Genomic DNA, 15,517 nt, shown 5'->3' on the forward strand with positions numbered 1-15,517 from the left:
CTGCCATACTTAGGACAGGCATTCTCATGCAGGCCAGTGTAGCATTGGTAATGGGAAATACAGTTCCCCCAGAGGAAAAGCAAATCTTGGGGATAAGTGTTAGTTTTTCTTCGCCTGGATATTTGTCTCCTGTTTATAATCTTGAACAGGTAGGAAGACCTAGTGTAAAAAAAAAAAAAAAAAAAAACCCTTGCTGTACACTTATTAGTTGTGTGAGCTTGTATAAGTTACAATTAGAAAGCTTCAATTTCCTTCACTATAAATTAAGGATTGTAAAATATATCTAAGATGGTTTTTATGGATATTAAAATGAGAAAATACATGTAGCACATCTAATACAATGCCTGACATCTATCAGACACTCAATGAGGGAGAGTTATTAAAATTATACTAGGTAGTATGTGTTGTATTAGGCTGATGATTCTCTTTTGTGGTGAACTTTTAAGAACTATATTTCCAGCTCTGACCCTAGAAATTCACATTTGAGGTATTAATGTGGGGCCAGGGATCTTTAATTTTTTTGTATTTTTATGGATGATCCCATCCTACTTTCTGAGGTAAGAACTACTGATGTATGTCAAGGGCCAGTCAGCAAGCTTTTTTAGTAAATAGCCAGATAACAAATATTTTAGGCTTTGCAGACCATACAGTCACTGTCACAATTACTCAGCTCTGCCATTGTAGCAGGAAAGCAGCCACAGACAAAATATAAATAAATGAGCATGACTGTCTTCCAATAAAACTTTATGTACAAAAACAGACAAAAAGAGATGGTGGGCTGGATGTGCCCCCCAGACTGTTGTTTCCCAACCTTGTCTTATGTGAAGAGAGCTTTTATTTGCCAATGGCAGGGGAAGTATTTTATTATGTTCAACAGCAGCATTAAAAGCTTTACATGTAATGACCAATGTTTGGTGTTACACACAATTAACTAAACAGAAGTCCTGCCTTCCAAGGAATTAGTTTCTAAAACAACAACAGCGTAGACATAATGTTTATAAGTAATCCCATATGACTAATTGTCATATAAACAGATGACTATATAAGACTTAATGTGAAACTGGGTTCATAAGTGGGCAGATTTTCCTAATGCTCTTGATTTACAAATATCAGATAAAATAGATGGAGCATTCAATAACCAATGTATAGGGGAGAGTGTTACACCAGACTAGCTTCCCTCTTTGAGCAGGAGGCAATAAGAGAACATCTTTTAAGAGGTGTCCTTTAGGGTACCTGGCTGGCTCAGTCAGTAGAGCATGTGACTCTTGTTTTCAGGGTCACAAGTTTGAGCAGAGAGATAACTAGGGAGAAAAAGAAAAAAGAAGGGTCTTATCTTTTAAACAAGACTTCATGGCTCTCCACATGGCCAAATTTGCCTTCTCTCAATTGTAACTTCTTCATCAAACACACTATCATCAGATTTATCCTCTGAGGTAAAAGGCTGCATTATGGTTGTAGTTTAATGAAACATGTGACTATTTCCCTTATTTAATCTGGGACAAAGGAAAATGTTTCCCTTTCTCAATAGGAATGATAAATTAGAAGAAAAATCAGTGGATCAATATGTGTGTTTGTATGTGCATCTATGTGTATGTGTGAGTATATTTAAATCAAGTGACTGGTAATTTAGTGATCTACTGCTTCCATTTGTAGAAATGATGGAATAATAGTTGTTGGATAGGGCAAGATTCTCCTACATCTCCTTGTATTTCTGAAAGATGGACCTACATAATGAGTTACTTGTAATTTTATGGCTGCCCAGCATCTTACCCTCCCCCTTTTACAGTGTTTGGAAATTTTCCACTTGGCAATTTTTGTGGGTGACAGGATCTCTTCTTCCACTACAGGGGCCAGAAAGTCCAGATACTTGCCTTCTGCTCTTCCAAGTGCCCTCTGCACCACCACCACCCCTACCCCGCCCAGTCACCCTAGAGTGAGGGAAAGTGAACCAAGGTTGGTAGACTGGTTGTTCTTGCTTAGGACTTCAAATCAGGACTCAGTTACACAGAATAAGCAGAATTCATCCCCTGGAACCTGTGATACCCAGAGCCCAGAGTCTGGTGGTATCCAGCATTTATTGGCAATGGCAGTGATCCCCTCACCAGGCCATTTCAGGACCAACGTTAAGCTGTGGTTCTGGCTATCCAGTTTCCCTCTACTCCCTTCCTTACCATCAAAACTGTTCCTCCAGAAAATTCCTTTTCTGCTTCAATTAGCCACTGAGATGATTTAACATATAAAGGAAGGATACAGAAATCAAGAGATTGCAGAAATAATCCACTTTTCCCATTTCTCATATAGTTTCCCTTTACTCACTTTAATGGAAGTTATCCATGTTTGGCGTTTTTTTGTTTTGTTTTTTTGTTGTTGTTGTTTGTTTGTTTGTTTGTTTTTGTCCTGTATTTATGACTCTAGTCACTGGAGTTTCAAAACTTAGGAGTTCATCTGTATTTTCAATTAAACTTAAGTGAAGTGTCCTAAATTACATGTTCCCTTCTGTTACTCAGTTCATTGATTATACCCAAATAATAATAAGCACTCCTCTCAAGATTTTGATTTGATTTTTTTTTACTAGCTCTGCCAATAATGTTTAGTGCTTACATTAAAAACTAATATTGCATGCATTTTTCAAGAGAAAGACTTCATATAAATCTCTCTTGACTAAAATTTTTTACAAACGCAAAGTGTTTTTTACTTTTCTCTTGAATTCCTTCTGCTAACAAGAATCTTCCTAATCAAGCATTTTGTTTGGGACAGTCAAAGCCCTCTTTGCTAAGATTACATGGAAAAAGGATTCTTTTTTATAATTTTTTGCAAAAATATTTCAACTACCACCATTGAAGTATTCATTTGTGGTTCTTTTCTGCAGAGACTTATAACCTTGTTTCTACAACATCTAATTGAGCCCCAGATGTTCTCAACTAATTATATGAAAGTCAGAATGAAATTAATTTGCACCCACTTTATCACAAACAATCACAATACATATCTGATAACTGGTTATGTGCCAGTCACTGTGCTATGGTAGTACAGCCGTGAATATGATAGAGTCTATTCCTCCAGAGCTTATAGTTTAGCAGGGAAGATAGAATACTTATAAATAATTAAACAACCACAAGTGTGAAGGCCAAAGTACATAGCATATTTAACAGTGAGAATTGACTGGATCTGAGTCGAACAGAAGCTTCCTCAGGAAAATGACATTTAAACTAAAAGTTACAGGATGAGCAGAAATGAGTGAGGCAAAGAGATAGCAAAATCTTTCAGGCAGAGAAAACAGCATATGCAAATGCAGCAAGGCAAGAAGAATGGTGGTTTGTTTCAGGAACTAACAGGAATCCAGTTTGGCTGGAGAAAGTGAAGAGGAACCTAGCAAAGAAGATGCTACAGAGGTAAGCAGGTAGGCAATGGAAACCAAAGTAAGCTGAACTTGCCTTTTCTGGTATAGTCAGTTTTCACAGCCAAGAAGGACTAGAGGCACAAAAGACAAAGCAAGATTCAAGATTTAAAGTCTACCACGAGGGATCCCTGGGTGGCGCAGCGGTTTGGCGCCTGCCTTTGGCTCAGGGCGCGATCCTGGAGACCCGGAATCGAATCCCACGTCAGGCTCCCGGTGCATGGAGCCTGCTTCTCCCTCTGCCTGTGTCTCTGCCTCTCTCTCTCTCTCTCTGTTTCTGTGTGTGACTATCATAAATAAATAAAAATTTAAGAAAAATGTTTAAAAAAAAAATAAAGTCTACCACGAAAAAAAAAAAAAAGTCTACCACGAGAGTTTCCCTTCATAAAGCAAGACCCAAAAGGTTGCACTCTCAGTATAGGATGAATGATAAATAAATACCTCTCCCCTCCTTGGAGCTGCAAAATGCTACCTATTTTACACTTTGGTGCTGAATGAAGAGAAGAAACTTTTTTCCCTGAAAACTCATTACTGCAACAAACCCTTCTATAGGTTTATATTTTGAATTCACACTTCTTGGACGGGCCAAAAATCTCTCAAGTCAATGAGAGTCAATTGAGTAAAAAATCTCTCAATCTCTCCTGGCTAAAATGCCCCAATCACCTGATAGATGTAAAGGCAAATCTGGGGTGCCTGGTGGTTCAGTCTATTAAACATCTGCCTTCAACTCAGGTCATGATTCCAGGGTCGTGGGATCGAGGCCTGTGTCCAGCTCCCTGCTTGGCAGGGAGTCGTCTTCTCTCTCTCCTTCTACCCTTCCCCTTGCTAGTGCTCTCTCTTTCTGTCTCTCTCAAAATAAATAAAGAAAATCTTTAAAAAGAAGTAAAGCAAATCCTTTCTGAAGGAGCCCTCTTGAATCCCCGGTTTTAAGAATTTCTACTGAAGGGGCACCTGGGTGGCTCAGACGGTAAAGTGTCAGTTTTGATTTTGGCTCAGGTCATGATCTCAGGTCCCGAGATTGAGCCTTGCTTGGGATTCTTTGCTTCTCCCTCTGCTCATGCATACTCGTACTCTCAAATTAATTAATTAATTAATTAATTAAATCTTAAGAAAAAAGAATTTCCACTAAAAGTTCAAAGGAATATCATAATTCATAGTAAAACAATGCCATCATCATCATCAACAACAACAACCACAGCGTCAAATCAGCAAAAATCATCCAAAATAATGGGCATCATGAGCCCTTATGGCAGAATCAGACCCATAGAATTTTCAGATGTTGAAATTATTTTCAACACAGAAAATCAATAATTTTAATGTTTCAAAGAATAAATAAATCTTTAAAGTGTGAGTCAAAAGTGGGCAGTTAAAAAGAATGAAACATCTATTTCTGATACCAGTGGATAGGGAACTGAAATCAATCCTTTTTTGAGAACAACCAGAAAAGCTGGTCAAAAAATAATTTTTTTAATTGGAGTCTTGGAAATCTGACTATCCTAAGTTCTCCTATGAAAGGACCTAGGGAGCTTGTTTGGAGGTTGTAGCAGGGGAGTGTAGCTACTCATATACCCTTGACTCAAGGACAGTCCTCCTTTTTTGGGTAGGTGGTCTTCTTCCACTGAGCACAAAGCTTTGGGAGGGATGCACTCGGAGTAGGGAATGCACTCTGGCTGCCTAACCAGCTAGATCAGCCAAATCAAACTTGCTGATCAATGGGGTGACAGATGTTGCAGCCAGGTCGCCCTCATATCCATGGTCAAAATATTTTTAAAATCTTGAACACATGAAAGAACTTATAAGGCAGGGAAGAATTAAAACAGAAGCTATATGTAATAAATTTGAAAACCTAGACTAAATGCAAAAATTTCTAAAAATATATGAAATTTTAAAGTTACCATGAGAAGAAATGGAGAACTTGAATAAACTTATACATTTAAAGAAATTAAAATGATAGTTAAGAATTTCTCTTATCAAAAAACAAAATAAAAGGTCAAAATGATTTTTTAAAAAGATTATATATTTATTTATTCACTAGAGACACAGAGACGGAGCCTTAGAGATTTTGTAGGTTCACTGCAATAAGGGTGAATATCATAATAAAGAGAACCAAATGAATTTTTTTGGTTCCTCAGTGCATGCATATAAAAGTATGCTTACACTATACTGTAGCCTATTAAGTGTGAAATAGCATTATATCTTTTAAAAAGACAATGTAAATACCTTAACTAAAAAATTTGGGAAACAATCCCCAACATAATTTAGCTCTTTCTTATTTGTGAGCAGGTAAGTCTGCCTCTTGATGGGGATGAGGCCAAGGCTGTCCTATCTCTAGGTTGTCTCAGCTATGTGCCAGAGCATAGCCAAGTTTGGAGGCCTAGCACCAATCCTTCACCTCACCTCAAAAATGGGGTTGGGATATTTCTTGGCCCAACCATCCCTTGATTTTAAGTGTTTTAACAGTGCCCTCAATTGTCTTCCATGTTGCTGAGGGAAATGAAATCTTTTAAAATGTTAATATTAGGGGATCCCTTGGTGGCGCAGCGGTTTAGCGCCTGCCTTTGGCCCAGGGCGCGATCCTGGAGACCCGGGATCGAATCCCACGTCGGGCTTCCTGTGCATGGAGCCTGCTTCTCCCTCTGCCTATGTCTCTGCCTCTCTCTCTCTCTCTCACTGTGTGCCTATCATAAATAAATAAAATAAAATAAAATGTAAATATTAAGTAAATAAATAAATCTTAGTCTCAAAAAGTACTTTATTGCTTAAAAATGCTAAGCATCCACTGAGCTTTCAGAGAGTCAAAATCTTTTTGCTGTGGGAAGGTCTCACCTCAGTGGTGATGGTTGCTGATCAGGGTGGTGTTTGCTGAAGGTTGGGGTGGTGTGGCAATCTCTTAAAATAAGACAACAGTGAAGTTTGCTGCATTGATTGGCCCTCCCTTTGATGAAAAACTTCTCTGTAGCATGTGATCCAGTTTGATAGCATTCTATCCATGGTAGAAAAACTTTTAAAATTGGGGTCAATCCTTTCAAACCCTGCCACTGCTTTATCAACTAAGTTTATGTAATATTCTAAATCCTGTGTTGCCATTTCAACAATCTTCATAGCACCTTAGGCAGGAACAGATTCCATCCCCAAAACCCACTTTCGTTGCTCATCTCTAAGATGCAACTCCTCATCCATTCAAGTTTTATCATGAGATTCCAGCAATTCAATCCCATCTTCAGGCTCCATTTGTCATTCTAGTTCTCTTGCTATTTCCACCACATCTGCAATTAGTTCCTCCACTGAAGTCTTGAACCCCTCAAAGTCATCAATAGGTTTGGAATCAACTTCTTCCAAACTCCTATTAATGTTAATATTTTGAACTCTTTCCATGAATCACAAATGTCCTTGTGGCATCTTAAATGGTGAATCCTTTCCAGAAGGTTTCCAATTGACTGCCCAGATCCATCAGAGGAATCACTGTCCATGGCAGTGATAGCCTTATGAAATATATTTCCTAAGTAAGAAGATTTGAAAGTTGAAATTACTCCCTGATCCATGGGCTACAGGATGGGATGTTATGTTAGCAGGCATAAAAACATTAATCTCCATCAAAGCTCAACAAGTTCTTCAAATGAGCAATAATATTTTGAAAAAAATAGGTTTTACTGAGCAGTAGGTCTCAATAGTGGACTTAAAATATTCAGTAAACTATGTTGTAAACAGATGTGCTGGCATCCAGTCTTTATTGTTCCATTTCTAGAGCACAAGCAGAGCAGATTCCACATAATTCTTGAGGGATTTAGGATTTTCAGAATGATAAAAGAGCATTGGCTTCAAGTTAAAGTCACCAGCTGCGTTAGTCCCGAACAAGAGTTAGCCTGTTCTCTGAAGTTTGAAGCAAGGCATTGACTTCTCCTGCATGGCATTTTCTTAGAATATAAAATGAAAATTTCCTAGAATGTAAGAACATAAATATATTTTCTTAGAATCATCCTCTTGTTTAGTGTATCCACCTTTAGGAATGATCTTAGCTAGACCTTCTGGAGAACTTGTTCAGCTTCTATATGAGCACTTGCTGCTTCACTTGCTACAGTTACAGAGATGGCTTCTTAGTAGTCATCTGCTGGCTTCAGATTTTTCTTTTTCAGTGGCTTCTGGGTGGCTCAGTTAATTAAGCATCTGCCTTCAGCTCAAGTCACGATCCCAGAGTCCTGGGATGGAGCTCGGCATCCAGCTCCCTATTCAGCAGGGTATCTGCTTCTCTTTCTCCCTCTGCCACTCTCTCTGCTCATTCTCTCCCTCTTTATCTTTCAAATTAATAAATAAACTCTTAAAAAAAAAAGAAACAAACTTTTGTTTTTCAGGTTTTTCACCTCCCTCAGCCTTCATAGTACTGAAGAGAGTTAGGGCTTTTCTCTGCATTAGGCTTTGGTTTGAGAGAATGTTGTGGCTAACTTGATCTTGTATCCAGGCCTATGAAACTCTCCATATCAGCAATAGTCTGTTTTGCTTTCTTATCATTTTTGTGTTCATTAGAGTAACACCTTTAATTTCCTTCAAGAACTTTTCATTTGCATTCACAATTTGGCTACCTGTTTTGCTCATGAGGCCTGGCTTTTAGCCTGTCTGTGCTTTCAACATGCCTTCCTCACTAAACTTAATCATGTTTTGACTTAAAGTGGAAGACATCTTTTTTTCACTTGAACACTTGCCATTGTAGGATTAATTGGACTAATTTCAAATTGTTATGTCTCAGGGAACAGGGAGGCCTGAAGATGTGTAGAGAGATGGGGGAATGGCTGGCTGGTGGAGCACTCAGAACATACACAATATTGATTGATTAAACTGGCTGCCTTCTATGGGTGCAGTTCATGGCACCCCAAACAACTATAATAGTACCATCAAAGATCACTGATCACAGGTCACCTTAACAAATATAATAATGATGAAAAAGTTTGAAATATTTCAAGAATTGCCAAAACAGACATGAAGTGAACAAACACTATTGGAAAAATGCCACCAATAGATTTGCTCAATGTAGGGTGACCACAAACCTTCAATTTTGTAAAATACACAGTATCTGTAAGTGCAATAAAACAAAGCACAATAGGGGCACCTGGGTGACTCAGTTAACTATCCAATTCTTGATTTCAGTTCAGGTCATGATCTCAGCGTTGTGAGATCAAGCCCTAAATCGGGCTCCACACTCAGCAGGGAATCTACTTGAGATTCTCTCTCTCCCTCTCCCTCTCCCTCTGCCCCTCCCCCAGGCTCATGTGCTCTCTCTCAAAAAAAAAAAAAAAAAAACCCAAAACAAACAAAGTAAAACACACACACAAAACATGATAAAATGAAGCATATCTGTATGCACAAATCACCTTACAATATTCTTGGTGAGTTGCAGAAACTTTTATGTCATTTTATCAATTCAGACTTTTTAACTTCAGGTAACCTTAATATTGGTAAGGTTATTCAGAGGCCCAGTGATGCCTATATTTTTAAGTAGCTTTGAAAAACCTGCTAAGACAGGCTATTGGAGATGAAACATAGACTGTCAGGAGCACGGGGTAGACAATCACTGTCACCACCATCTCCACCACTACCACCTCCATCTCAATAAAGCATTCCCCATGTCTAGACATTGTGTTGTAAGTTTGGTGGGTTGTTTTTTTGTTTTTGTTTTTGTTTTTGGTTTTTTGAGTAAAGGGAAAGAAATTTATTAAGTGAAGATACAGAGAAAGCTCTCAGGAGTGAGAGGGGTCCCAACAGGGTTGCCCTGTGTTGTAAGTTTTATGTTTATCATGTTGAATCTTTACAATTATAGGAGATGGGTATTATTATCACCATCTTACAAAATAAGGCCCTGAGGTTTGTAAAGTTTAAGTAACTCATTGCAAATAAAACAGAACAAATAGTAGAGCTAAGATTCAAAACCAGTTCTGCTCATCCCAATGTACTGTCTATATTGCCTCATCTCTGACCCTCTTAGTCATTCCCAAGTAAACCAAAGAATTGACTCAGTTAACTAGATACAGAGCTGGTCCTGAGCCTGTTTGCCTGCAGATACATTTCTTGCCTTTCCTAAACTCTGTATCACAGGGAGGACTGACCTTCTTCTGACTTCCTGGTGTGTGTGGCTAATTAGAGGAGTTTGGAGAGCAGCAGGAAAAGGAAGCCAGCTTGTTTCTCATCAAACCCCTTTCCACCTGCTTTGGTTGACATCCTGGGGATCAACTGTGTCCTTCCTTATTCCAGCTGCAGCTGTGCAGGCTTTTACCCAGTAACCCTGGTCCCTGGGCTTTCTTAACAATCCTTCCTCCCAGGACTCCTGGGTGGCTCAGTCGTTGAGCTCAGGTCGTGATCCCAGGGTCCTGAGATGGAGTCCCGCATCGGGCTCCCCACAGGGAACCTGCTTCTCCCTCTGTCTATGTCTCTGCCTCTCTCTCAGTGTCTCTCATGATTAAATAAGTAAAATCTTAAAAAAAAAAAAAAAGAATAAAAACCAATCTTTCCTCCCTTTGTCCCTTTAGCCCAGTGGCATCCTCCTGTGGTTAATCTAAAGCAAGAATCTTGAGTATAGAAATAAGTAGGTGTGTTTGTTCCTCTTGGCTCTATCACCATGGCCACCACCAACTGGACCAGGGGAGCAGCTCTAACTCAGTAACAGCCCACAATTGGCTGGCGGGCTTCCTATGAGGGAAGTTGGAGCCAGAGCTTTGCCATCAGGTCCTTAGCAACAATCTGTCTGGTATTCGATCTATAGATTTAGGACGTTAGTTGGTTGGAGGAGAAAAGGCAGAAAGTCACTCTGAGGGAAACAAAGGCAGAGAGAAAAGACTTGTCAACTGCAGGGCATTCAGGAAAAGTTAGCAAGCTCTTGTGGTTAGGATTGGGGGGGCTGATAGTTTATCTGTGCTGGACTCTGAAGAAACTTCCAGTTTAGAAATCACATTACAATTTTTGTCCAGTTCAGCTATACTCAGGTTCCCATTACTCCTGTGTGACCCAGGGACTGTGTCACTTCCTGCTTTTCTGGTTGGTTGAAACTTGTGGCTGAGATTTCTGCTTCTATTCTCTTTTCTAAAATTTCCCTAGGTATCTTTCTAATAAGCCATTCACTCCCTGACATAATCTGAGTGTGTTCATGTTTTTTAGAAGCAACTGAACCACCTAAAACAGTTTTTAAAGCATGTATATATCTCTTCCATCTTATCTACATTGCAACTCTACGAGCTTAGGCAGGGTAGAGATTTTTCTTTTTAAGATTTAATTGTTTATTTGACAGAAAGAGAGAGCACAAGCAGGAGGAGTGGCAGGCAGAAAGAGAGGGAGAAGGAGGCTCCCCGTGGAACAGGGAGCCGGATAGAGGACTTAGAGTAGAGATTTTTATTATCATTAAAAAAAAAAAAAATTAAGCTGGGCAGCCTGGGTGGTTCAGTCAGTTAAATATCCAACTCTTGATTTTGGCTCAGGTCATGATCTCAAGGTTGTGGATCAAGCCCTGTGTCAAGCTCTGTGCTGGGCATGGAGCCTACTTAAGATTCTCTTTCTCTCTCTCTCTGCTCTGCTCCTCCTCCCTCCCTCTCTTAAAAAAAAATCAATGATTCAAATTAGCCAAATAACCTGCCCACAATAACTGAGCTAAGTGAGTGATAAGTGATAGAACCAGGAGTACGAACCAGGCATTTTGAGTTTTGTCCAGGTACCAATGACCTTCTCTTCCTTAATTCCCTATGAACAGGCAAGTATACACACATACCATCAATGAGTAGGAAAATAGATGTTCAGACATACTGGATATCAGACATTCACTACTGGGTATCCAAGTGTCCTTCAACTTACTTGGATAATTATTGTCTCTAGGCATCTTACTTTATAGAAGAAAGGTCAAGTTGAGTCATAATAGACAAATATTGAAAACCAGACAACTGGTTTATTTATTTATTTTTTTTTAGAAACGTTTACGGGGAACCTGCTCTGTGGTGAAAACTTGCTAAGTGCTGGGGATACAGAGATGAAAAAAAATTCCCTTGTGGGAATTTTTAGCCTAAAGGGAAAGAGATATAAGTAGCGATAAATAATGACACAGCAGAAGGGCAACAAGCACAGGCAAAGCATAGATCCAGACCAGATGAAGGTTTGATGAACTCTCTGGGGGTAGGTGACAGGGAAGACTTTCTAGAAAAAAATAAAGATTGACTAGAATTTAGAAAGTTGAACTGGAATATCAATTTAAAACATTTAAAAATTATCTTTAAGTAGGTTCCACACCCAGTGTGAGGTTCAAACTTGTGACCTTAAGATCAAGAGTTGCATGCTTTACCAACTGAGCCAGGCTGATGCCCCCTGGAATATCAATATTTAATGGTAAAAAGAAAAGGTGCTACAAAGAGATTAAAAAGGATAATCAGAATGGAAAAAGAGAATGAAGAGAAGTAGTGACCCAAACACCCAGGGGTATGGCTTCAAAGGATAGATGAACACTGTAAAAACAAAAACAAAAAGCAGCAGTATCTGATAAGTAACATATTACTAATACATGCTCAATGGACCTGGCAAGTAGGAAGTTCTTGGCAACTCCATCCAAGTGAGGAGCAGGTAGCAATTAAGCCAGAATTCAATGGGATCCAGGTTAAAAGGGAGGTACAACAGTAGAGGTATCAAATGTTTCAGGAATCCCAGAGATGAACAAAAAATTGTGTAAGACTTCTCTAAAGTTGGAAGAAGGCTAGAGAACATGCAATGGCATGGGGAATGAATGGAATTTGGGAGAAGAATATCTAAGGAACTAACCTAAATTGGAGACTCTTGGATTACTGTGATTTTTCTGGTATGCTTTAGTATATACAGGAATATAACTGGCCTGTGTGTTCTTCCCTCTTCCCCATTTTCAAATTAGTACACCTGTATTACTTGGATCATTTTCCATGTCCTTCTTAGTGCATACTATGGAGAGTTTAATTTCTACCAGCATGTATATGACCAGGGACCGTGTGGCACATGGTTAGGCAGAAAAAAAAAAATGGACTAGGGATTCAGACCATCTTGATCTGAATCCTATCTCCATCTTATATCTACATGGTCTTATGTAAATTAATTAAACTCTTTGAGGGTACCTGGGTGGCTCAGTTGGATAAACATCTGCCTTCAGCTCAAGTCACTATCCCAGAGTCTTGAGTTTGAGCCCCACTTTAGGCTCCCTGCCCAGGGTAGGAGTTTCCTTTTATCTGCCCTTTCACCACTCTCCCTGCTTGTGCTCGCATGCATGTGCTCTCTCTCTAAAATAAATAAATAAATTCTGTAAAAACAAAATAATAATTCCTATGTTTCTCTCCTCATCCATAAAATAAGGATAATGATAATACACATTTTGTAGCATAGTTGGGAGCTTTAACTGAATTAGAATACATAAAGTGCCTAGAACAGTACATGGCACATGCAAGGTGACATACATGGTAGCTGTTATTATTAGCAGTATTAATTATGGAAATAATAAAACAGAATGTTTGAAATTGGAATTATGCTGGAAAATATAGGACTTGTGTGTGCATGTGCACGTGTGAATGATAGAAGCCCCATTCAAAACAATTTTACTAAAAGGATGAATATATTGACTCATGTAGCTGTGTTAGATTGTTTAGGCAGGGAGAAATGTGTTCTTTCTGCATCTCTTGGGACTATCTGCCACTCATTGTCTGATGGAATCATTCTTTTCTGCAGCAGAAAAGGGAGGGAGAATGTGGCTGGTAATCTCAAGGTTATATTCTTATAATACATAATGCAAAAGGAAGAGAGACTCCCAGTCTCAACCCCATCCTTGGCACAGCATTCAGGGCAGTCCAGGAGAGGAAGGGATTGGCCTAACCCATAGTATGTGCCCACTCTTGTGGTATGGAAAATGAGGACCTTGATTACTAACTCCACCAAGACCGGATGGAACCAGAAGAAACAGGCTAGGCAGCTAAATCAATGCTGCAGTATCTTTTAAAATCATATGCTCAAAAAAAAAATAAATAAATAAATAAAATAAAATCATATGCTCACCACACTTTGCCTTTAATTTATTTTTAAAAAGATTTTATTTATTTGAAAGCGTGCACACACGTACACGTGTGTGTGTGTGTGTGTGTGTGAGAGAGAGAGAGAGAGCACACAAGCAGAGGGGAGGGAGAGAGGCTACCCTGCTTAGCAGGTAGCCTGACTCGGCCAGATCCTAGGACCCTGGAATCACACACTTTTCCTTTTAGATAAGCTGTATTAAAACTCATTTTTAGATATTTCCATAAATGACAACAATAAAAGTATGACTTGATACTTATTGAGTGCTTAGTATGTGTTGGGCATTGTCCTAAAAGTACTGAATTTTAATTCTTATAACACATGTATAAACAGGTATTATTATTATTATTATTATTGTTATTATCTTCACTAAGTTGCTTGCCCTGCAATCACTCATCAAGAAGTGGCAGGGCTGGGAACTGAGTCCTGATAGTTGGCTCCTGAATCTGGATTCTCAGGCTGTGCTGCCAAAGAAGAGGAGGGAAAAAAACAGCCCAGTATAGTTGGATATGAGAAAACATATTTTCAAATATACTTAGTGGAGATTTTGGAATCAAACCAAAAAATCAATTTGGTTTTGAGCTTTTATAAGACGTTAAAGACTCAGAAATGTTGAAAGTTGGAGTAGATTTTTTAAAAATTCCATCAGTGTTTTAAATCATATTGGATACCATGTATCTCAGTCTCCTAGGAGAGTGTCCACAAAAAAGCATGTTTTGCACATTCTTGGGTATCTAGCTCATTTGTAGTACAAGTAACTCTACCTATCCAAGGACTGAAGATTATCTCTCTGTAGAGCTAAGAGAAAGCACTGAAAAAAAAAAAAAAAAAAAAAAGGAAGAAAGCATTGAGTAGATGGTTAGTTAAGTCAGAAGCTCTGGTTTGTAAGGAGATTATGAACATTTCTGGAGATCCAGTGACACCTCCGGGCACCTTGCTTCCTTCAGGTTTATGGGATTCTTTCTGTATTCGTTTCTCCTTCACAGTTGCTACCACCCATATACGTTCTTCCTCACAAGGCTATCTTAGAAACTACCTCTTTAGAGGCACCTGGGTGGCTCAGTTGATTAAGCATCTACCTTCAGCTCAGGCCATGATCCTGGGGTCCTGGGATGGAGCCCTGGATTGAAGCCCTGACTTCACATCAGGCTCCCTGCTTGACGGGGAGTCTGCTTCTTCCTCTACCCCCCACCCTGCTCATTCTCTCTCTCTCTCTTTCTCTCTCTCTCTCAAATAAATAAAAATCTTAAAAAAAAAAAAACCCACAAAACTACCTCTTTAGCTTTTTTAGCTTTCTCTAACCATCCTTGATCTTAGGAAAGAAAGCCCAGAGGTCCTTCTTGTTTTAATTGCTATGGGGAAACAAATGTGTGGCTAAAAGAAACTGACCAAAAACGGAGAAGTAACAAATATTCACAAAATGTCAACAAGTTCTTTAATTAGTCCTCACATTTTAACAAAATGATTCCGTAGACTGGGGCTAAATTAATTTTATCATAGTCCTTCCTGGAACTTGCTTTTTGCATAATTATTATTTATTGAGCACTTACATGTTGGGCACTCTTCCAAGTATTTTGCATATGTGAGGTTTTTTTTTTTTTTTAAGATTTTATTTGTTTATTCATGAAAGACATACAGAGAAAGGCAGAGAAGCAGCCTGGGAGCTTGATCTCAGGACCCCAGGATCACATCCTGAGCCGAAGGCAGACACTCAACCACTGAGCCACACAGGCATCCTACATATGTTAGTTCTTCATGACATCTTTGTGAGGTGGGTGCAGTCAGTATTTGAATTTATGTAAGAGAATTTAGAGACAGAATGGTTGCTCAAGGTGACTACTCGCTCAAGGTGACTTATTATATGAGTTTTGATTCAAACTAAAGCTGCCTGGGTCTAACATCTACTTTCTTGATCCTCTGGTGTAGCAAAAATCAGGACAGATGGTTTGACAAGCAGAAGTGTGTAACAGTCCCAGCGACTAAGTGGAAATATGGCTTAGGAGCCAGCTGTTCTAGTAGACCCTCTTTGTCAGAATACTTGGCAGGATCAGCATTGCCCAGTGACTACTGCTCCTC

Source organism: Vulpes vulpes, chromosome 13 (assembly GCF_048418805.1).
Source record: "Vulpes vulpes isolate BD-2025 chromosome 13, VulVul3, whole genome shotgun sequence".
NCBI lineage: Eukaryota > Metazoa > Chordata > Mammalia > Carnivora > Canidae > Vulpes > Vulpes vulpes.